Source organism: Microtus pennsylvanicus, chromosome X (assembly GCF_037038515.1).
Source record: "Microtus pennsylvanicus isolate mMicPen1 chromosome X, mMicPen1.hap1, whole genome shotgun sequence".
Taxonomy (NCBI): domain Eukaryota; kingdom Metazoa; phylum Chordata; class Mammalia; order Rodentia; family Cricetidae; genus Microtus; species Microtus pennsylvanicus.
Genome location: NC_134601.1, coordinates 18632784 through 18654494, shown reverse-complemented (window position 1 = coordinate 18654494; position 21711 = coordinate 18632784). Strand labels below are relative to the sequence as shown.

The 21711-nt window shown below is 49.0% G+C and overlaps 1 protein-coding gene across 19 annotated transcripts in view; it reads right to left on the bottom strand.

Annotated features, from left to right (window-relative positions):
• Atp2b3 (ATPase plasma membrane Ca2+ transporting 3) overlaps positions 1-16469 on the bottom strand; it is a 72973-nt gene extending 56504 nt beyond the window's left edge. For 6 of the 19 annotated variants that reach the window (XM_075957999.1, XM_075958016.1, XM_075958009.1 and 3 more), the window contains exons 1-2: positions 15845-16188; positions 5331-5453 (exon numbers count right to left, since the gene is read on the bottom strand). The gene's annotated coding sequence lies outside the window, so the exon portion shown is untranslated. Of the gene's footprint in view, positions 1-5330; positions 5454-15844 lie in introns of all 19 variants that reach the window. The other 13 variants (XM_075958014.1, XM_075958011.1, XM_075958015.1 and 10 more) reach the window with 9 other exon arrangements.
• Between the last annotated feature and the right edge of the window lie 5242 nt (positions 16470-21711).

Below are 21711 nucleotides of genomic sequence, written 5' to 3'. Positions count from 1 at the left end.
TCCTCTTTCTCTCCCTTCCTTCCTCTCTCCTCTCTCTCTCACCACCTTGAATGGATTCTCTGCCAGCTCCTTCAATTTAATATATGTGTGCTTCCTGTGACCCTAGACAGCCCTTGCCCTTCAGGAAGCGGTGCAAGTCCTGAGGGAAGGACCCTCTGCTTCTAGGCTTCCTCTGGTGACACCACTCTTAGCATTGACCTTTGAGTTGTCAATGTCCATGCAGTAACAGTACCTACAATATTCACCAAGGCTTGCTGCAACCCACTGTGCACAATACCCATTTATCACAGGGGGAATTAGGGCTCGGGTGGAATCAGAGACCTCAGGTATCAAACGCTTGCTTGATGGCCGGAGGTGAGTCTCAGCTGCCCACATTAGGACACCTTGTTACTGCCCTGAGCAGCTTCCCTAGCAGGCTCAGAGGGACCCCTTTGGGTTGACTTGCTCTGTGGAGCTGCTTTGCCTCATGTTCAGAAGGTCTAGGAAAAGAGCAAAGCCTACTGCCATTTCCCGTGTCAGAACTAAAAAAAAAAAAAAAAAAAAAAAAAAAAAAAAAAAAAAAAAAAAAAAAAAGAAAGAAAGAAAGAAATGCATCAAAATCCATTACACTGTCAAGTTAGAAACAGTCAAAGGCTGCCCTCACTCAGCACCAGCCAAGTCTGTGGGGACACAGGACCCATACTAGTGGTGGGCTATCTGGCCACCAAGTGCTGCCATTGTTCCTGGAGTAGATGCAGCTGGATACCAGCACTAGTTTTACGCCAAAAAGTCCCAGTCCCAAGTTGTTTCCTACTTTCTGGGCCCTGAGAGATAAGAACAGTCCCCTTGCACAAATCCAAGTGTATGGCTCCTGGGCTTGCCAATGTCCTGGTGCTAGAGCCAGGTCCAGGACCTAAGGCAACAGTCCATCCTGGACGGGCAGCAGGAAGAAGCCTGGGCTGATGTGGCATGTGCTTCTACCTTGGGCCCCCTCACCACCCACTAGTATCTCCCTATGGACTCACCAGGTTAGGACTCAGCAGTGTGACTCACTCGGGCTTCCTTGAAATAATAGGCCCTGGTCTGTCTCTATCTCCAGGCACCTGGAAGACACCAGCCTGCCCATGTGGTGGAGAGAACAGATCCAGAAGCAGGAACAGAAGCCTAACCCCTGCCTTTTGTCAGACATCCCAGCCACACTTGCACACTGGGTGGGGCCTGGGGCCCAGCTAGGGAGCAGGTGGGGAGAAGGTCTGGGAGGAGAGAATCTTGCAGGGCAGCTGGCTGTCCACTCTAACATGATGGGGCAGATATAGGCTTGGCTTGGGGCCCTGGGGTGGTGCTTTAACCCTTGATTTTCCACAACTTCCCTCTCAGCACAGGGCTCTTGTCTTCTTGGCCACTTCTGCTCCGCCCCTCTGCTTGATGCACCTTGGTGACCACCCAAGGACAAGGCATGCATACAACCAGAGAGGGGGAGGGAAGAAGCCAGGCAGAGAACAACCTCATTAATATTTCAGAGACACTGTCACTGCAGCTCCTGAGTCCTCACAGTCCCACCACTTTTGCTTGTAGAGAGAGGAGGATGGGAAAAGAGAAGGAAATAAAACCGAGAAAACAGATTTAAAGGGACAGCCACACCCCCTACTCCATTTCGTCCTCCCCCCATTCCTGGTACAATCTGTACATACTCCGCTATTGCTGCCACCACTGCAGAATAGCTCTAAGCCCAGAACAGCTTTGAGCAAAAACAATAATAACAGAAGAGGGTCAACTGTCACCATGGTACTCCCTCCCTGCTCACTCATCCACCTGCCTCAAGGCAGGCAAGTCTTTCAAGGCCACCTGGAGGATGACTGGTGACTGTCAGCATAGTCATAGAGACCCTGCTCATTCTGCAGAAAGACCAATGTACACAGGAAAAGTGGAAGTCCCTGTTGAGGATCCAGCTAAGGTGTATGGATCCCAGAAAAGCCCACATTCAGAATCATGGGGTTGGTAGGGATCCAGACATTGCTTAATTTTACCCTTGCTTGTGGGTAGGTCAGTATCAAACTGATGGTCAGTCACTTTAGTCTCACTAAGGGCAGCCCAGGCAAGCAGTGAATGGACCTCCCTACCTGGAGAACTGCTTACTCCATCCAAAAGGGGGATTTGGGACCTCCACCCCATCTAACACCCCTCAAGAGCATCCCATGACCAGCCAAGTTTGTGACTCCATATTTGTCTGCTTTCAGAGGTTCTGGGAGGGCCCCAAGCTCTCCAGTGAAAAGAGGCCTCGGGACAGAATGATAGATATGACAAGCACAATGCAATACACCATGGCAGTTTCTGAAAAAATTCACCATCATATTACAGCAGCTTATCTCTTAAGAGTAGAAAGCAGGGACTCATGGAGACTTGTATAGCCATGTTTGCAAAAACATTACTCATTATAGCCAAAAGGTGGAAGCAGCCCAATGTTCATAGATGGATGACTGAACAGACTGTGTGTCCCTCCATTTGCATATAATGGAACATCAGTCAACCTTTAAAAGGCAGGGAATTCCCACACATGCCATGCTAATGTGGTTGACATAAAAGGACAGAGACTGTCTGGCTTCATTTCTGGGAGGTCCTGAGAGTCACTAGCCTTACAGAGACAGGCAGTAGTCAATAGGATGATGGGTGCTGAGGACTGGGGAGGAGGATGAGGAGCTGGTGTTTAGTGGGGCTGAGCTGAAGCTCGAGATAATGAGCAAGATCTGGAGATTGATGGTGCTGATGGTAGTCCAGCAGTGAGGATGTGGGGCATATTTCAAGTCTTTTGGCTCTAATGGTGATGTCCTGTTTCATGGTGTGTGTGTGTGTGTGCTCCATAATGCCAAAAGGAAATAAGTCCAACCAATCACGTTTCTCATTTGTGTCCAAGGTGGCCTGAGAGGTTTCCTGTGGTATCCTAAGTCATACTGTCTCACCTCCTAGGCAGATCAAATCAGTGGTCCATTCTACTCACGTGTAAATGAGCTTGTATGGAGACTCCTGTCAGGAAAATGTCAACCTAAAGAGCCCCTTCTGATGTGAGAGTGTCATATACCAATCTGTTGGTTTCATTGGTTAAGTAATAAAGAAACTGCTTGGCCTCATAGGGCAGAATTTAGATAGGCGGAATAAACAGAACAGAATGCTGGGAGGAAGAGGAAGTGAGCTCAGAGGCCATGCTCCCCTCTCCCGAGCAGATGCGATGAAACTCCGACCCAGGATGGACGTAGGCTAGAATCTTCCCGGTAAGCGCACCTTGGGGTGCTACACACATTAATAGAAATGGGTTAGGCAAAATATGAGAATTAGCCCATAAGAGGCTAGAGCTAATGGGCCAAGCAGTGTTTAAATGAATACAATTTGTGTGTTGTTATTTCGGGGCATAAGCTAGCCAGGCGACCAGGAGCTGGGGCGGCAGGAACGCAGCCTGCAGCTCCTACAACACCCTTCCTCATGTGCCCTGTTCATATCTTATAGCTTCTATGTCCTCATCCCTGCGACTTGCTGCCTGCCACTACCATTATTGCCCACCTACTTGGACCACTTTTGTTTCTGTCTTGTGGTGCTAGGGGCAGACCCACTGGTCCAAGCATTCTAAACAAGTGGTCTTTCACTGTCATGGTGCAAATTTCTCTCCTGCTTGGAAACAGTTGGAGCAGGCATGTAGTCCCATTCTTGGAGCTACTGGCAGAGCTGCCTTGAGAGCATCAAGCCCAGTCCATCCTCAGAAGGGACGGTCTAATCACTTGGGGGAAAAAAATCTGGCCTCAAGATGGGTGAATTCTTTATACAAAATAGGACTTTGGAAGCAGATCCTGTTGGTCAAGGCCTGTAATTCCAGGTACTTTGTGGACTGAAATGGGAGGACTGAAAGTTCAAGGTCTGACTGGGCTTTAGAATAAATTCAAGGTCAGTCTGGGTAACTTAATGGGACTTTGTCTCAATACAAAAATAATAAAAGAAGGACTGGTGTGGTGGTTTAAAAATGGATTCCAAAGGGAGTGGCACTATTAGGAGGTGTGGTGTTGTTGGAGTAGGTGTGGCCTTTTGGGGGAAGTATGTCACTGTGCAGATGGGCTTTGAGGTCTCATATATGCTCAACCCACACCCAGTGTCTCAGTTCACTTCATGTTGCCTTTGTCTCGAGAGTAGAACTCTGAGCTCCTTCTCCAGCACCACACCAGCCTGTACACTGCCATGCTCCCCACCATGATGACAATGGACTAAATATCTGAAACTGTAAGCCACCCCAATTAAATGTTTTCTTTTCTTTTCTTTTTTTTTTTTTTTTTTTGGTTTTTCGAGACAGGGTTTCTCTGTAGCTTTGGTGCCTGTCCTGGAACTAGCTCTTGTAGACCAGGCTGGCCTCGAACTCCCAGAGATCCGCCTGCCTCTGCCTCTCGAGTGCTGGGATTAAAGGCATGCGCCACCACCGCCCGGCAAATGTTTTCTTTTCTAAGAGTTTCTGCGGTCATGGTGTTTCTTCACAGCAATAGAAACCTTAACTAAGACATCTGGGGGCACAGCTCCATAGTAGAGCTCTTACTTAGCCACCATGTGCCCTGAGTTCAACTCCTCATGCCAAAACAGCTTTGGGAAGTGCTAACGAACCCCCAGAATGTTCTGAAAGAGATTGTATAATATTTTGCTAGCTATATGTCTTGATGTCCAATTCAGTGGCTGTATTTCTGACTCCCTTTCAGCTACATATGACCATGTAACTACACTTTGGCTAATTGAATGTAAACAGAAGTGACAGGGACAACTTCAAAGTTCAAGTTGAGGTGTAAAAGAGAAGGGACATACTCTCCCCTGCTCCTCTTCTGCCTGTTAGCTAAAATGCTGGTGTGAGGATCAGACGGTAACATTTATCTTGTGTCATCTTGCACATGGATCTATGTGTATCATATAGGAGCCCTTATAGACTAAGAAGCCATCACAGCAGACACAAGTGTGCAGTCAGGAATGGACTTCTTTGCTCACATAGCTGCTATTATTCCTGATCTTCACGAAAGAGGGTAACCCCATAACCTGAAGATATTGGAAATGCAGAGGGAAGAACTAGAGCCCCCACCTTCACTATGTGCCCAATTCAGGCCTAGATGTGGGGAATTAGGAGCCTTAGTCTGACTCCCTCTTACCTGTGTTATTTGACACTGTCCTAGATGTTCTAGTCAAAGCAGAGAGACAAAAGGTCAGTCCTGTTACATGCAAGCCAAGACATTGTGGAAATGATTATGATTGCCCTGCACAATGAGGCTCTATGTTAAGAGATGGGGATGCCTATTGTGGAGTAGAGGCATCTAAGGAATAGAGATTGAGGTGCTTACTTGGGGTCATATTGCCAACAAGTAGTGGAGGCTGATGTAAACTTGAGTAATTTGTCTTCAGAGGATTCTGTATCGCTCTTCTGCTGAGTGACTGCTCAGAACATCCAAGAAAGCAATGGACACCTGATTAGAACCAATTCAAAGAGTTAATAAAGTGGCTGGATAGGCAGTGTCCTTGTGAAGCTCAAGCACTGGCTGCAGTCACACAGCCTAGTTGAAAATAGGACTTCATTTTTCCTTGCTGAGTTTGGTATGCCCCCAGTGCATACCCTTCAGAGGGCTTGATCCATTGCTCTGGAGGCTTCCTCCTGACCATTAGCCCAGGGAAAATAAAACAAGGCAAAGCTCTTTGTTCAGTCTGTTAGTTTTTCTTCACATGTATTTCCCAAACCTTCCATCTCTGCCTATCCCGAAGCTGACATCAGCCAGATCCCAGAGTTCAAAGGTTAGGACCAGGCTCCACTGCTGAAGCCAGAGGCCATCCCTAGGTCTGCTTGGATCCCACATTGCTCTGGGGTCCCTAGAATATTTTTTGTGGGATGAGTCAACATGCTCACACAAGTGGTTCTTACAGGGCTGCATGGCCCTGAGTACAAAGGAAAGTTAGAAACTCCCTTCTGGCTGGGGCCATGAAGTATAGTTACTGGGGTCATGACTCTACATGGAGAAAGGGGACAGTCATTTGTTTTCTGCCAGAGAAGGCAGAAGCTGAAAAAGGAGAGAGAGAGAGAGCAGGAGCTGGAGAAGCCTATGGGCAGGAAGCATAATGACACTAATTATCCAATTACAGCGAGCTGTGCGGGCAGAGAGCTGCATTGCAGCAGGAGCCAAGCCAGGCCCGCGCCCCGCCCCCGCACGCGTCTGCCACACGCAGGCCCCCACTTTCCTCCTGCCCTGAAGCACAGACAGCTGGGCAAGCCTGTGCTCTCTAGAGGGGCAAGGAGACCCGAAGTCACCATGGCTTAGCCTCTGTGAAAGCCTCCTGCCGAGGAGACAGCAGGTTCTAATCCTCCAGCCCATCATATCCAGAAAACCCCCTGCTGGAAGGAGGGACACCCAAGTCTCCCAGCTCTGCTGGCTACTGTGGTTCCAGTCCAGTCCCAGAGTCAGCCTAACAATCGGAAATAACCAAGGCCTAAACAGGTAATTAAGGAAATTATAGACAGCTGGAAGCCATTGGGGCTACAGGCCAGGACAAGCAGGGACTAGATAAGAAGACTCCCAGGACATGCATGCGCCCTCTTGGGGACACAAGCCTCATGTGTGTGTCAGGAGGGTTGTTTCTGGAAGCAGGTTAAAGTCCTTGGGCCAACAGGCAGAGGCAAGGGTAGGAGGAATTCACTGGGGTCAAGGTCAGGAGCTGGAGGTTAGGGGTCCCAAATGCTCATAAAGTAGTCTCTTTGGGACCCTTTTGTTACTTAGCTTACTCAGCCAGAGGACCAAGCCCATGTGGAAAAGGAATTGTAAAGAAATGGGCTTGTCACTGCGTGGAATTCTGAGGCCACAGGGGTCTCCAAACTACCTGTCTTTCTTTTGAAACATCTGTGACCATGCTATTCTTAGAGAGAAGAGGTCAAGGATACTGGGGATAGAAAACACTAGAGATGGGAAGCAACAGTCGCTGCCACCTCTCTGACTCAGCCTCAGCTGAGTTGTCCCAACTGCTGCCTATTGGCAAATACAGTAACAAAGGAAGAAAAAGCCAGTGACCCATGGTGGTCTTGAGAAAGTATACCTCAGAAACTGCAGCTGGGGGAGGGTCACCTAAAAGGCTGCTAGGCACACCTCCAACATCCTTAACAATCCCAACTGGCTGTGACAGCAGGACCTGAAGGTCACCCAGGGCCTGGCTGCCACCAGGATCACATACACTGAGCTTTGCACGGCCAAAGTCATGCAGTGTCTATGGGGTGGCCTGGGAGGGAATGGGTCCCGAAGAGGTCCCTTTACATTAGGGCACATGAGCGCTAAGTCAGGAATCCAAGTGCACTCCTCATCAGGCCACAGAGGCCATCAGGGGCCCAAGCCAGGCCCTCCTCTAAGTTTCCCTGTAGATGCTCATGGGTAGATGCTCTATGACGCTGAGAGCTTGAAGCAGTGATAGGTAGTGAGGCTGCAAAAGGCTTCTTCTCTCTGGGAGGTAGACACAGAGTTTCTTCCACTTGTCCCCTAAGATGACTACAATGATGCTATGGTTCTGCTTCCTCTTTGGAAGGGTAGCAGGAAACACAGGGGCCCAAGAGTTCTGACCATACCTGGACTCACATGTCCAGACATCTCAATAGACCTCCCCAGGGACCATCAGTCCAAGGATCCTAAGCAGCCACCCCAGGCGAGCCCTCTCTCCTCCCTAGACCAAAGACTAGAATGTGATGGCTATTCTTGCTCTGCCCCCCCCCCAGGATAGGTAGGGCCTTTTCCAAACTCATGTCCAGCCAGTATTCATTGAGCTGGAGGCCAATGAGTCATGGGCCACAAGGGAGACTAGATGGTGTGGGAGAAGTGCTGAGGACAGACCTGTTCTGTCTGTGTGCCCCTTTCCTTGTTTTCTGCACTAGGCTACCATTCCTAGTGACAGTCTCCCTCCTGGAAGTCCCCAGGAATTGAGGACCCTGGACCAGCTGTTCCTGGGCCACAGTCATCCCTTCCAGACCTATGGCTCCAAGCCAAGATGTAGTGTGTCTGATCCCACATTCTTCTGGGAGAAATGCAGCTAAAGTCCATAGACATAGGCAGTCAGTTTGAGGCCTGAGATATGACACAGAACCCTTACTCTGCCATGGAAACAGAACTGTGCTCTGAAAACACCAAATGGTTTCAGCAGGGCTGGCCTATTTTGGAGCAACAGACACTTCCTTTCTCTGTTATGTCCCATGCCACCACCATCACGGCCCTGGCCATCCATCCATGCAAACTTTGGTTCAGTAGTATCGAACTAAACTCAACGTATAACCTAGGTCTGGTTTATGTCAAAATAATACCAGAGCACAAGTAATTTTGAGTTCTGGGATAGTTCAGGGACTAACAAAGTTCCAAAGTGAGTTCAAAAAGGAAAAATGGGATGGCTCACTCTCAAATACTCTTTATTCAGGGAAACCAAGAGGCCAGTGGGAATTCAATGGGAATGGAATGGCCCCAGAGCCTTCTCCATCTCTCCTTTTCCTGGATTCCCTTTTCCTTGTTCCCTGTTTAGTCAGGAAGCTCTGCTTGTGATTTTGCAGTTCAGGAACTCCACTGACACCAGCAGGCATGTCAATGGGGGGAGGGATTTTGGGAGGAAGATGAAAGATCCCATATAAATTCTTCAGGAAACAAGTGCCTTGATAAAGAAAATGGGGACCTGTGGCTAGCAGCCTGACTGAGGAGACACATTGCTTTCTTCATAGTCCTGAAAAGGAATCTCTTTTGGATTAAACGAGGTTCAGTAACTACAGCTCAAGGACCAAATCCAGCAAAATTGTGCTTGTGAATAAAGTTTTATTAGCACATTGTCATATCCATTCATTTTTATATGGTCTGTGTCTATGTTTGTGCTTTCATAAAGAGCATGGTAGCTGGGATAGAGACCATGTATTCTGCAAAGTGGAAAATATTTACCATCTGACACTTTTACCAAAGAAGATACTGACCCCTGGATTAGAGACTTAAATATTTTACCATACTTATAATTCCAGCTATTGGAAAGTCTGAGGCCAAAAGGACTGGAACTTCAAAGCCAGTCTTGGTAATAAATTAAAACTAAATTTAAAAAGAATTAAGGAAGAATGTGGGTGCAGCTCAGTGGGAGCATGCCCAAGGCCCTGGCATCAATCCCCAGTATAGAAAGAAAGGAAAAAATTAAACATCTTAAGAAGCATAACTACAAAAGAGGAGGGAGAGAACAAACCCAGAATTGATAGTTCTTAGAATTTTGTAAAGAGATCATGTAATGGCGTTGGAGAGGTGGCTTAGTGATTAAAAGTCCTGGCTGCTCTTTGCTGCTCTTACAGAGGACCTGAGTTCGGTTCCCAGCACTCACTTAGAGGCTCGCAGCCATCTGGAACTTCAGTTCTAGGATATTTGACACCATCTCTGGCTTCCTTTGGCATAAGCACAGACACATATGTAAACAAAACACATACACATAAAATAAAAAAAATGTTAATTAAAAAGAAGAGATTCTGTAAGCCTAGAATCCAAGTAAGATATCACAAAAGTGTTTATCTTATGGGTTGAAAAAATCAAAAGGTAAAGAATCAAGAGGTTAAAATGTTTTGCAGCAAATATTTCATACCATTATTTCCCTTGTATAAATTAATTTCCTTGATTCAAACACACAGGAAAAACATTGAAAAACCCAGTAAATAAAGTTAAGACCAGGTATTTTACTAAAAAAAATAGTTTAGAAACATATAGAAATGTTCCCCCTCAATGGTAATTAACTGAAGATAAAGCAAAGAAGATGTTTTCTGACCTAGATACCTACGGCAGCTTGTTTGACTGGAATACCTAAAGCTGGCAAGGCCGCAGTGAGTGAGCCCTTCTGGCACATTCAGAAGCCCTTCTGGAGAGCCACTTGGCAGGCTATACTGTTGTCTGGGTCCTCTCCTCAGGACAGCATGAGTGTTCTCTCCCAAGATGCTCAGAGAGCCTCATGCAAAAGAGTGAGACAAATCTGGCTGCCTAGATTTCCAAAAATAGCCAAATAATTAAGAGAATTACAATGTCTTGAGAGAATACTATTTTGCCATTAAAAATTGTAATTACTGAGGACTGCCCTGATACATCAGCGTGCCTGATAATAACTGTCAGATGAGCGAATGATCATTTGCAGTGTTTATGTCACAGTTCAAGTTGACTTTTTTGTGGTGAGTACTTTAACAAAGTAAACTATGTCCATTTTGAAAAAAAGCTCATTTGGGGGGATTATATTAATAAAGAAAATGCTTATTAAAGTAAAAAAATAGATCACACAATTGAGCTCATGGTTTAACTACAGTAATGTGAAAATACATAGTTCATGCAAAGAGAAGAGAGCAGAAGGAAGTCAATAGAATGGAAAACTGGCTTGTACTTTGGTGGTAGAATGAGGTGGAGAGGAGCTTTCTACATCTTAGATTTTTTTGTGTTTTATTTTTTAATAGTTAAAAAAGAGTATGTCTGTAAAACATTCATTATTTAAAAATAGGAGGAACACAAATGTTATTTTTTAAACCCCAGACAATATCTTACCCATCTATACAGAGCTTCCCAGGCCTCTAAACTGTGGCCTCCCAGTCTTGACTTCTGTTTTCAGCTACCAAATGCTGGGAGTACCCTGGGCACACGGTGGGGACTAATTAGCACCATCAGGATTTTGTAGTGTTAGGATTCGGGGCTGGCTCCAAGTTGGGTGTGTGAGGACCCCTGGAGTCATCAGGATGCCTGGCACAATTATCCCCCACCCCCCAGATAAGTGGGCTTTATGCTCTTAAGTGTCCAGGTCCCTGAAATGGTCCTCAGGAAGTATTTCTCTGGCCGAAATGGATTCTTCAAGGAATGGATGAGCTGACCTGGAATGTCCACATCTATCTCCATTACTCCCTTTCAAGGAGTCAGAAGAGAGTGCTTCAGGGTCTGTGTAGGGACTTTGAGTTGACCTTGTTGAGCATGCTGGAATGACTAGATTGTCTCTAGTTCCTGTGACCAGTCTAGCAATCACCAGCCCCGCGTGGCTCCTGAGAAGTTGGAGCTCAGGCTGTCTAGCTAAGTCTGAGTTGCTTAGGCAGAATGTGCAGGGCAGGGGTAAAGTTGGGGACTGTGCTGTGACAGATGCAACCTGGCCTCAAAGCCTCACAGCCTCCACTGAAGCTGCTGGATCCAGCCAGCTGGGCGCTTTGGTAGCAGCAGCATCTTTGATGAACACAGTGAAGCTCATTCGCTTGTGCTTTCCTCCCCGCTCTCACAGAAGCAGACACAGGGCACAAGGGTCACTAGAAATACGGTTGAATGACTATGGAACAGAGTCCCCAAGGGCCATCACACCAATAAGACGTGGCCCCTGGCATGGCTGGGCACATCTCAACAATAGAATACATTCATCCTGGCACCTTGTATCCTCAGTTGTTAAACCCTCCGATCAGAGTCTAGCTAATCAAAGAACACTCCCTCAAATGTTTATGAGTGCCCAGAACTCACGGGGGACTTCATTTCTGGGAGGTTTTCTGGGAAATCTTGAGCCATAGTTGGACTAGTAGCTTGAATGCCACAGGGTAGTGTAGTACAAGTAGCTTTAGGAGCCATGTAAGGACTTAGGTCTGCATCCAAGCTGAGGTGGTACCTTTGAACAACAATGGGAACATTTATTTATACCTCCTCATCCGATAGGGAAGCCAGCAGCCATGCATGGCTACTAAACACTTGTAACTAACACATTCAGTGCAACCGAAGATGGGGACTTGTAATTTCGCTTTAATTAAGTTAAATTCTTACTTGTGGATAATAAATGGCATATCAGATAATGTCGCTTTAGAAAGTGTCTCAAGACTGTGGTTCATGAAAGAACTCATTTGAAGGAATGGCTGCCCATTTCCTGGGAGAACCAAGAACAGTGAATTCGAGATCCCTTTGAAAAAGGCACACTTCAGGCTGGAGAGATGGCTTAAGAGTACTTCCTGCTCTTTCAGGGGACCTGGTTTGGTTCCCAGCACCTACATGATGGTTTCTCAACTGCTTGTAATTCTAGTTCTGGAGGGTCTGATGCCCCCTTTGCATCTCCACAGGCTCCTGCATGTATGTGGTATGCACTTACATGGTACACATATACACTCAAGCACACACACATACACATAAAATAAAAGAAATAAATATTTAAGGAGAAGAAAAGTTTGAGGTAAATGACAGTAACGCCCATTTACATATCTTTGGTTTGGGCACAAGTCTCCGAAAAGCTTTGGGGCTCCAAGAGAGTCTAGTTGCTAGCCCTGGGAATCTGCCTGAACCATGTATCTAGTTCAGTTTTGTCATCTCCTCAGCCATGTGACCTTGGACTTGTTCCCTTTCCAACCTTGGCACGGTCTCAGATGCCCAAATTCCTCTACATCTGAGAACCAGCACTGCCCACCCAACAGAAGGTACCCCGGCAGGGGAGGGCTACCCAGCTGGGCACCGTTGGCCTGGCTTACACTGGCCCAGCCAGGGCAGAGAGTAAGGCTACAGTGAGGAGCTGGGAAATGGATAGGGGACAAGGAGGAACCAAGTGTTCATTGCAGGTCTTGATTTCTCATAGCCAGTCAGGGGTACAGCTAGGGCTCACTCTGAAGTCAGAGGTGGCCCTGGAGGGTCTTGAGGGAACTTTGGTGCCACAGTCCAGGTCTCCATTCATTATCTGCTCTTTTTTAGGGGTGTCCCTGAAGGCATGACATAGATAATTTATTGAACGTGAATCATTCTCCATGTGCTTTGGATGGGTAGAAATTTTATCCTTTTCTCTCACTGGGCACATGGGTGGGGACACCAATATCTCAGCTCCTGAGCTGTAGAATGTTTCTAAGAGTCTGTACTCTACCTCAGAAGTGTTCCCCAGATAGTCCGCTCAAACACTCAGTGTTCCCTTTAGTAAAGTTCAATACATATTTCTAGAGACAATGGAAGAAACTTCTGGAGATATCACAACAGGTGTTTTTGCCATCCTCTGGCTGTGTGACCTTGAGGAAATTATTTAACTTCTCTGGGCCTCAGTCTGTTAATGTGTCAACTGCAGATAAGGACAGCACTTGCTTTATTCAGTTATTATTTCAGCGAAGGGCAGGACAAAGGATGTCTGTGGAACATTCAGAACAGTATCTGGCACAAGGTGACTCCCATTGTTAGTGTTCTCGTTGCCATTTGATGTGCTCGTAACCTGGGATGGAGACAGCCATCACTTCTGAATCACAGGCTCCACCAGTTTAAAATCAGAAGGGTATACAGTACATCAACTTGCTCTGAGAGGTGGTGGGCGATCAAGGTAAATGGCTGGAAGAAGTTGGACTTGGCTACATTAACTCTAAGAGTCCAGCTAGGCTCATCTCATAGCAACCATGTGGAGGGGCTTTGGTAGCTCATTGCAGCCCACTTTGGATGCCTTTCTGACTGGTTGGGTCAGATTGGACTATTGTGCAGTGATCTACAGGCTGGCCTCTCTCTCTTGCTCACTTGTTCACTTGCTGGCTAACTTTCCATCTCTTCTCTCTCGAATGATTCAACCTAGCACCTCCAGCTAGGAATCTTGAAATGTCAGTGCAGGCCCTGCAAGGTGCACCCTGTTCCTCAGATTTAGATAAGGAAAGAGACTCAGCCAAGGTCACAGAAACCATCAGGCATAGAGCAGGCACTATACCCTGGAGCCCCTGTCATCAGAGACCAAGATAGGTGTCTGCTACAGGCTGCTGGTGCCCTGATTGCCCCCAGGGGTTCATAGTGGCATTCCCTCTGTTGAGCCTGGTGTTCTTCCAAACATACTCCCAGCTTCAGGGGCTCCCTTCCCCAAGGACTGGCTCTCCTTCTGGCTCTGTGCAGAACCCCCTCCCACGCCCGCCCTGCTCCCATCTGCCTGCCTCACCTCCTCTGTGCTAAAGCATGGCTGCCTTCCACTCAAACCACCTGGCAGGGCTGGGATTGGACCAGGTGGAGCTGATCAAGACTGCCTGTGCCCTTGGCCTTCTCCTGCCTTAAAGCTAGTGGCAGGCAATCAATGCCCCAGGACCACAAGTGCCCAGTTCCTTCCGACTGACCAACTGGCTGTCCTGGTGCAGACTTGAGGGGTCAGCTTCACTCTTGGCTCCTCTGCTAGGCCTAATCTGGGCCCCAATGGAACTTGACAGCCTTACAGACCACTCCTCCAAGGTCCCCTCTCCAAACCAGGGAATCTTAGTTTCCTTGTCGAGGGAGGGTGGTGGTGGTGGGTGTAAATACTTCAGTTCATAAATACGGTTGATGGAAGGCTCCACCAGGGGATCCAGGAGCCTGCATAGAACCGTGTGTGGATGCAAGAGGAGCTCAGGAAGGGGGTGATATGGCGTTATTTATACATACAACCCATAGATATACAGAAGCATCCCCAGCTATCTGCTCAAACAAAACAAAGAGACCTTCATCTATGCCTTCAGTGTACTGATAAGTCTCTCCCCTCCTGAAGCCTCAACGATCTTGTCTGTGAAATGGGGACAGAGATCAAAGCTTTTCATCTTATTAGTGAGCCTGTAGATCTAGCAGAATCAAGGTCATGAATGTGCCACACAAAAACCAAGTGCCCACTCTGTCAAGCCTGTGCCAGGCACCTGGGAAGCCCATGTAGATTAAGAATCAAACCTTTACTTTAAATGGTCACATAATAGAAGGGGCAAGGGTAGAGATTCAGATCCCAGAACTATGGATGGGGGTGTATGTGCAGGTGGTATCTGCAGGATGCGGCCAAAACCCTTGTAGAGAGCTAGGGGAGACTGGGATGGAGACTTGATTATGTAGCAGCCCACTTTAGGCCAGAAACTCAAGGCCCCATCTGTGAAAGAAGTAGCAGCCTCCTTCAGGGTCTGGTCTTGGAGTGGCAAACATTCAGTAGGAAGGGGGAGATCCTGGCCCTGCCTACCTTGCAGCAGGAGAGTGAAGGAGATGCGCTTGCATACTCCCATACCTTCCTTCCCTGAGCCCTTGGCCAGAGCTCCGATAGGGAGCTCCTGCCTGCCTGTCCTGCCCAGGTGAGGCACCAAGACCCTGAACCCGGACCCTGCCTTCTGCCTCTCTCTGTTGGCTGAGTCACTAAGCCCCATAGTGGCTCACAGGAGAGGGAGACCAGGTCATAGAGAGAGGAGCATGTCTTCCTGGGCTCCAGAGATGATGCCAGTGGCTCCACATCCTGGAATAGCAGAGCTGGAGCCTTCAACCCCAAGAACACTGAGGTTCCCCATCACAGAAACCCTCTGGCCAAGGTCACACAGGTGAGGAGAGGAAGGCAGCTGTTGGCAGAGATAAAAGACTTGTTCAATGTGCCTCCGCCACTTGCGGGTGGCACTGTCCATGCCAGTGGCAGGGTCAGCTGGGCAGCTATGTGGGCGTGCAGAGGACAGTGTAGGAACATGTGAGGGGGAGGATGATACAGTGCGGGGAGGCAGGGGGAGGGGTTGCCTCAAAGCCCTGAGAAGGTGTGTGCGCAGGGGCTAGACTCTTGGCCCAGGCCTGGCGCCCCTGGCTATGCCTGCCTGGAGCCCCAGCCCACAGCCCGCAGCCCCCAGCGGCCTTGTTCCCTAGACACAAATGCGCGTGCGCGCGGGATGCTAGGTGCAGGGTGCGGGTGCGGGTGCGGGGCGCTGCCCGCCAGCTCTGAGGGCCCAGGGTGACGCGCACCCATACTGCCGCAAGGACAGGCAGGCAAGGCCCTTAGGGATCAGGTGCCTTGGGGCAGGATCCTGCGTACCCCCCACCTGCAGCCGCGCCACCTGCTGGGCCGCTCTCTCGCCCCCGCCTGCTAGCGCGCCCACCCCTTCCGCGCCCGCCTGTGCGCCCCGGGCACCACTTACCCCGGCATGGACACAGCCGCCACTGCGGCCTCTGCTCTGGCTGTCGCTGTTGCTGCGGGAGGGCGCCTGGCGGGCAACAATCCGCTCCAAGGACGGAAGGGCCCGGGCACGCGGCGGCCTGACCAGCAGTGCGGAGCAGGACCCTCCGCAGCAGGCGAGGGCTGTGGCCGAGTGCTCCCCACGCTCCGCACCAGAGGCGGCGACGCTGTGCGCTCGCTCAACTCCAGCCGCAGCTCTAAGCACGAAGGGAGGGAGGAAGGGGTGGGGGAGGGAGGGAGCTGGTGGTGTTGTTGGTGGTGTTGGTGTTAGTGGTGGTGTTGGTGGTGGTGGTGGTGTTGGTGCTGGTGGTGGTGGTGGATGGTGGTGGTGGTGGTGGAGGAGGAGGAGGAGAAGGAGGAGGAGGAGGAGGAGGAGGAGGAGGAGGAAGAGGAGGAGGTAGTGGTGGAAGAGGAGGAGGAGGAGGTGTTGGTGGTGTTGGTGGTGGTGATGGTGCTAGAAGAGGAGGAGGAGGAAGAGGAGGAGGAAGAGGGGGAGGAGGAGGAGGAGCGGATGGGGGGCAGTGCACTGGCGAACAGGCTCTGGGGACAAGGTGCTCCTGAGCCTTGCGCCCGGTGTGCGCCCTTCTGTCCCCAGGATGTGAGGGAATGCCAGCACTTCCTAGCCTGGCATGGCCCTCCAAGGACACTGGCAGAATAGCGATGGGCGTGGTTGGAAAGTGGGGCTGATAAGCTGCTGGTGAAGAAAGCCCCCGCATATGACTGGACAGCACCTCTCAAGACCCTCTACCCTTGGAGTTTGGAGCTGATTTGTAGCTTGGGTTCTCCGGGCTCTTGGTGGGCTCCTGTGGTTGATGGTTGTCTGAAACCGCCTGGTAAGCGTTGGGAGTGCAGGCATTCAAACACATATAAGCTAGAGCTTATAACAGAGTTTTTCAGTCTGTGACCCCTAAAGGTTATCAAGCAACAACCATTTTCCAGGATAAAGTAGACACCTAAACACAGATATAGGGGATACCCTAGAGCAGACACCCACATGTACCCCCTAACACCCATGCGCACCAGTGAGGGCAGTCACCCTTTTGTGCCCCTGGACCTAAAGAGGGGAGCTGCACCTGTCACTGGTCTTTGTAGCACTGAGCTTTCCAGTGGCTGGGACAGCAGAAGCTGACCCTAGATCCTACCTTGCTTTGGTCTGTGAACAGGTGTAGGGGCTGAGGAGAAGGCTATGGGCCAAACCTTGGGGCCACTCCACCTGCTGAAGAGAGGGAGAAACCTGAACACACAAGGCACCAAGGGAGCCTATGTACCAGGCAGAGTTGGGTGATGGGGATGCAATGGTGTCTGCTGAAAGGGAGTGGCTGCCAGACAGTGATTCTTCAGATCTTTGGGATAAGGGATATGGGGGAACCATTGATGGGGAATGACTTGGTTCTGAAGTTCAGAGAAAGCAGTTTTTGAGGAGCTGCCACTGTGTAAGACACGTATCTAAAGCACAGGAAGGCACTGCTGTGGTGGAACCAGGGAAGGTCACACCCCTATAGTCAGCCCCTCCCCCAGGAAGCATCTAGTTCTGTCGAAAAGCCAGGGCCAATACTGACACTTCTCAGCACAGGCAGACTACTTGCACACTCACATACACATTCATACAGCTACCCCACACTCACAACATGAGCACACACACATTCGTAGCCGCTTCACACTCACCAGCATGCTTACTACACAGCCATTCCACACTCAGCCAGTGCGAACACTCATATTCGTACCTACCCTGTACCCAATGTCCACATTCACTTGCTCACTTACACTCCCCCCATATGCTCATTCGTGTGCTCACTTGCACACACTCACCCAGCATACATTTCTACTCATTCACACCATCCCACAGTCACCAAAATGGATACTCATGTGCTCGTCCCAACCCACACTCACGGTCAGCAGCATGCACATGCTCACCACTTCCTACACTCACCCCACATGTACACTCAGGTGCTTGCCTCCATCCCACAGTCACCCAACACATACACTCTCTCATTCACACCTAGCCACATTCACTAAACATACAGTCATTTACAGGCATCCACAGCTGCCAACATGTACACTCACATACTCATGCCATCCCGCATTCAGTCCACATCCACCAACGTGCACACTCGTATGCTCACGCTCAGCCCCCCACGACATGTACATTCAAGTGCTCACCCACACCACAAGCACCCAACATACATATTTGTAAGCTCACCCCACTCCTCATTCATCCAACACATATCTTCACATGTTCACCCCCACACCCCCATGCTCATGCAATTCACACATGTGCTCAGTCACACACCGTACTCTCACACTCAGTAAACACTACTCACATGTTCACCCGTACCTGCATTCATGCACTCATACATGGCACTTGCTCACTCACACTCACAGAAGGTCACTTACACATATTTCCTCCCACTCATATAAGCTAGCCTGCATTCATTCATCCACACATGCCTATTGATTCACAAAGTCACTTATCATCATCATCATCTCTCTCTCTCTCTCTCTCTCTTACACACACACACACACACACACACACACACGGGGGGGTATTCACACATGAGTACTTAGACAGTTACTTTCCACACTAATTAATGCTCACTCACTTTCCCTCACGCTCCTGTTCACATGTTTGCTCACACACTACACTGTCCCCATTTCCACTTTCTTCTGTCTATCCTCCAGGTGAGAGCTCCCCCCACCCCCAGCACAGTGTCATTGGCTCTGCTGGAGGATCCATGGCTGTCTTGGAACTTGGGCATGCTTGGAATCAGCAGCTGGTTCCTTAGGGACTGGGTGGACTTCAGAGCCCCCGGTACACTTCCTGATTTCCATTGCCTAGAACAGCTTCCCTGAAGAGCAACTCTGGGCTGCAGGCACCAGAGCTGGCCACTTTCCAGTTGCTCTTCTTTATCACCCACATTCTCCATAAACAAGTGGAGGCTTGTGGGGGTCTTGATAAATCACCTAGAGAAAGTTAGCAAATGAGGGCAGAGGAGCTGCAAGCACAGGAACGTGGCCTCCCTCCCCAAGATCACCAGACTAGGTCCCCTTTGTGGCCTTTCACAATGTGGGAAGATCCCTGGTATCACTGTCCTTCTGTGCCAGTCTTGAGGGCTCTGGATCCAGAGTGAGAAGAGGGAGGATCCAGTTGTTAGTGACCTATGCTAGAAAGTTCTTTCTTACACCAAGCCCTGTCCCAGCTCCCTACATTGGAAATCCTTAGGGAGACAGATCCAGAGATGTCTATGATGGGGATAGCCATTAGACTGACTCTCTGCTCCCTCCCTGTCCTTTCCCTCCTTTCTTCTTGGTCCTACCCTTACCCCCACTGTGTCTGAATCTGCCACTCCAGGACCTCGGTCCTCTCCTGTGCTTTTCATGCTACTCCTGGGCAATCTCACCTTAGCCTTAGAAATTTGCAGGAAGCAGTCAGCTGACCACTTTCCAGGCTGGTCTCCTTATGTCCAGCCCTTCTCATTTTCCTGAGTCCTCAATCTGCTCTGTCACGACTACCAGCCACCTCCACTCTATGGACCCTGTGGCTACCCACCTTGCTTCCTTTTGGCCTCCAGGTCATGTCCCCTGCTTGTTCAACTTCACTTCTGCCACTTAGTGTGATTGTCACAACCTCCTCTGGAATGGCAGTTTCTTGGTCAGGTTCAGAGGCCCTGGTCCCTTAGGTAGACACTGACCTATCCAACCCTTTTCATGTCTACTCTTCCCAGGCTAACATCACAGATCGTCTCCAATGTTCCAGGGTCAGTATTCACCTGCAGCCCTGGAGCACGTTGACAGGAACCCAGAGAGTCATCCTGGCTGATTGCCATTGCTGGAACGGGCTTTATTTGAAACTAGGGTCATTGCAGATGTGACTAAGTGAAGAATGGTGAGCTGAGCAGATGTTCTCTGGTGCTTCAGGCAGGCCCCATGTACAATGACAATATCCTAAGACAAGCAGAGAGAAATTCCCAACACATATAGAAATAAGGGACTGTGAACAACAGAGGCTTAATGAAGTAACCACAAGACAAGGAGTTACCAGGAGCTGCAAGAGGCACGACCTTATCAGGAAGTACCACCCTGCCAACATGAGCCCTGAACCATAAAAGAATAAATAATATTGTTTTTCATCAGCCACAATAATTGTCACAGAAGTCCAAGGATCCTCATATAAACCCCAACTTAGTTATCAAGGAGGATCATCTTTCAAAGTATTGTCCACTGCATAACCCGCCACCTCCCAGCCTGCTTAGCCTCAATAGATCCCACACTTGGGACTTTTGAAAAGCTCTGATCAGCTATGTTTTGTGTGTGTGCATATGTGTGTGGGTTGCATACACATATGCACACAATGACTCTTTGAACACCACTTCTCTTGAGCAGGGACAGCTCACTATCTAGGGCACTACCCTCTTCCCTAGTCGCTCCTTGTGCAGTGGGCACCGGGGCCCTTCATCACCAGACTACCTTGGATTCTCTGGGTCCCCAAGGGAAACAAGGGCTCTACCTTATGTATCCAGAATAGAATCTTTACCTCTTCCTATGATCTTTGTTTTCCCAAGAGATCCCAGAGTGCATAGGAGAGCCTGGAACCCATGGGAAGTGCCTGGAACCACACTTTCAGAGCAGCCCTATGGCCCCCACTCCAGGTCCTTCACCTCCTCTGCTCAAGCCCTTCAAGGAGAGATCCCCCCCAGGGGCCCTGTTTCCATCTAGGCCCTGGTCCAGGATACCTGGCCAACTGCCTCTTCTACAAGATCTGACTTGTTTAAACCTAAGCAGTGGATTTGGCTTAGGCTCCAGCTGGGACCCACTGAATGCAGAAGGCACCTGACCTGTAGTTAGTGCTCAGAAAAATTCCTTATCCTAGACCCATGCCAAGGCCACTCCTTGGCAGCTGCCTTGTTCATAGAATAGCTGTTTCTAATGGCACACATTCCTATGTACTCTGTGTATGTACTTCTACATGCTCATCTATTTGTATCTATTTGTGTGTTTCTCTCTATGCAGTGCATGAATGGGTATGCCTGTGGAGATATGTTTATTTTATATATGTGCATGTGCACATGTGTGTCTACATTGTGTATCATTAATGTGTGTTTGCTTGAGTTTCTATGTAGATTATGTACATGTGCTTCTGTCTTCATACATAGACTTGTATGTGCATATGTGCTTGTGTATATATTTGTGTATACTTGTGTATGTGTTAATTTGTGTCTGTGTGCATGTGTGTTTCTGTGCATGTATGTTCATATATGTTTCACGTATTCATGTAAGCTTGTATCCTTGTGTGTGCATCTATGTATTTCTGTCTCAGTGTGTTCATAAGTGCACACATGAGTGTTTGCCAGTCTTATGGCTGCCCAGCTGGCCTTTGCTTGGAGTCACATATGAACATGCCCACTGCCTTTGGTAGCTCTGGTGCCCACAGCCCCTTTCCCCTATTGTCCCCCATTCAGCACATTGGACTGCTTTGGTGTCATGAGTACTCTGCAATGTACTCTTCCTTTCACTCCTCATTTAGTTTGTCCCAAAGTCCAGGAACTCATACTCAAACAAATGTTGGGCTGGAACTTGTCTTCTATGCTCTGCATAATCCACCACCATGGGGCTACCTATGACCAAAGCCAATGCCCAGAATATAATCTACTTTCCAACCTAACGAAAATTGAGGTAGGGACTGCTGGGTCCCAGGGCCTATTTTAATACAATTGTAGGTTTTTTAGACTGAGTCGCATGTAGCTAAGGTCAGCCGTGAACTTCCTATTCTCTTACCTCTGCCTCCCAAGTGCTAGGATTAGAGAGTGCACCCCAATACCTGGTTTCATTGTG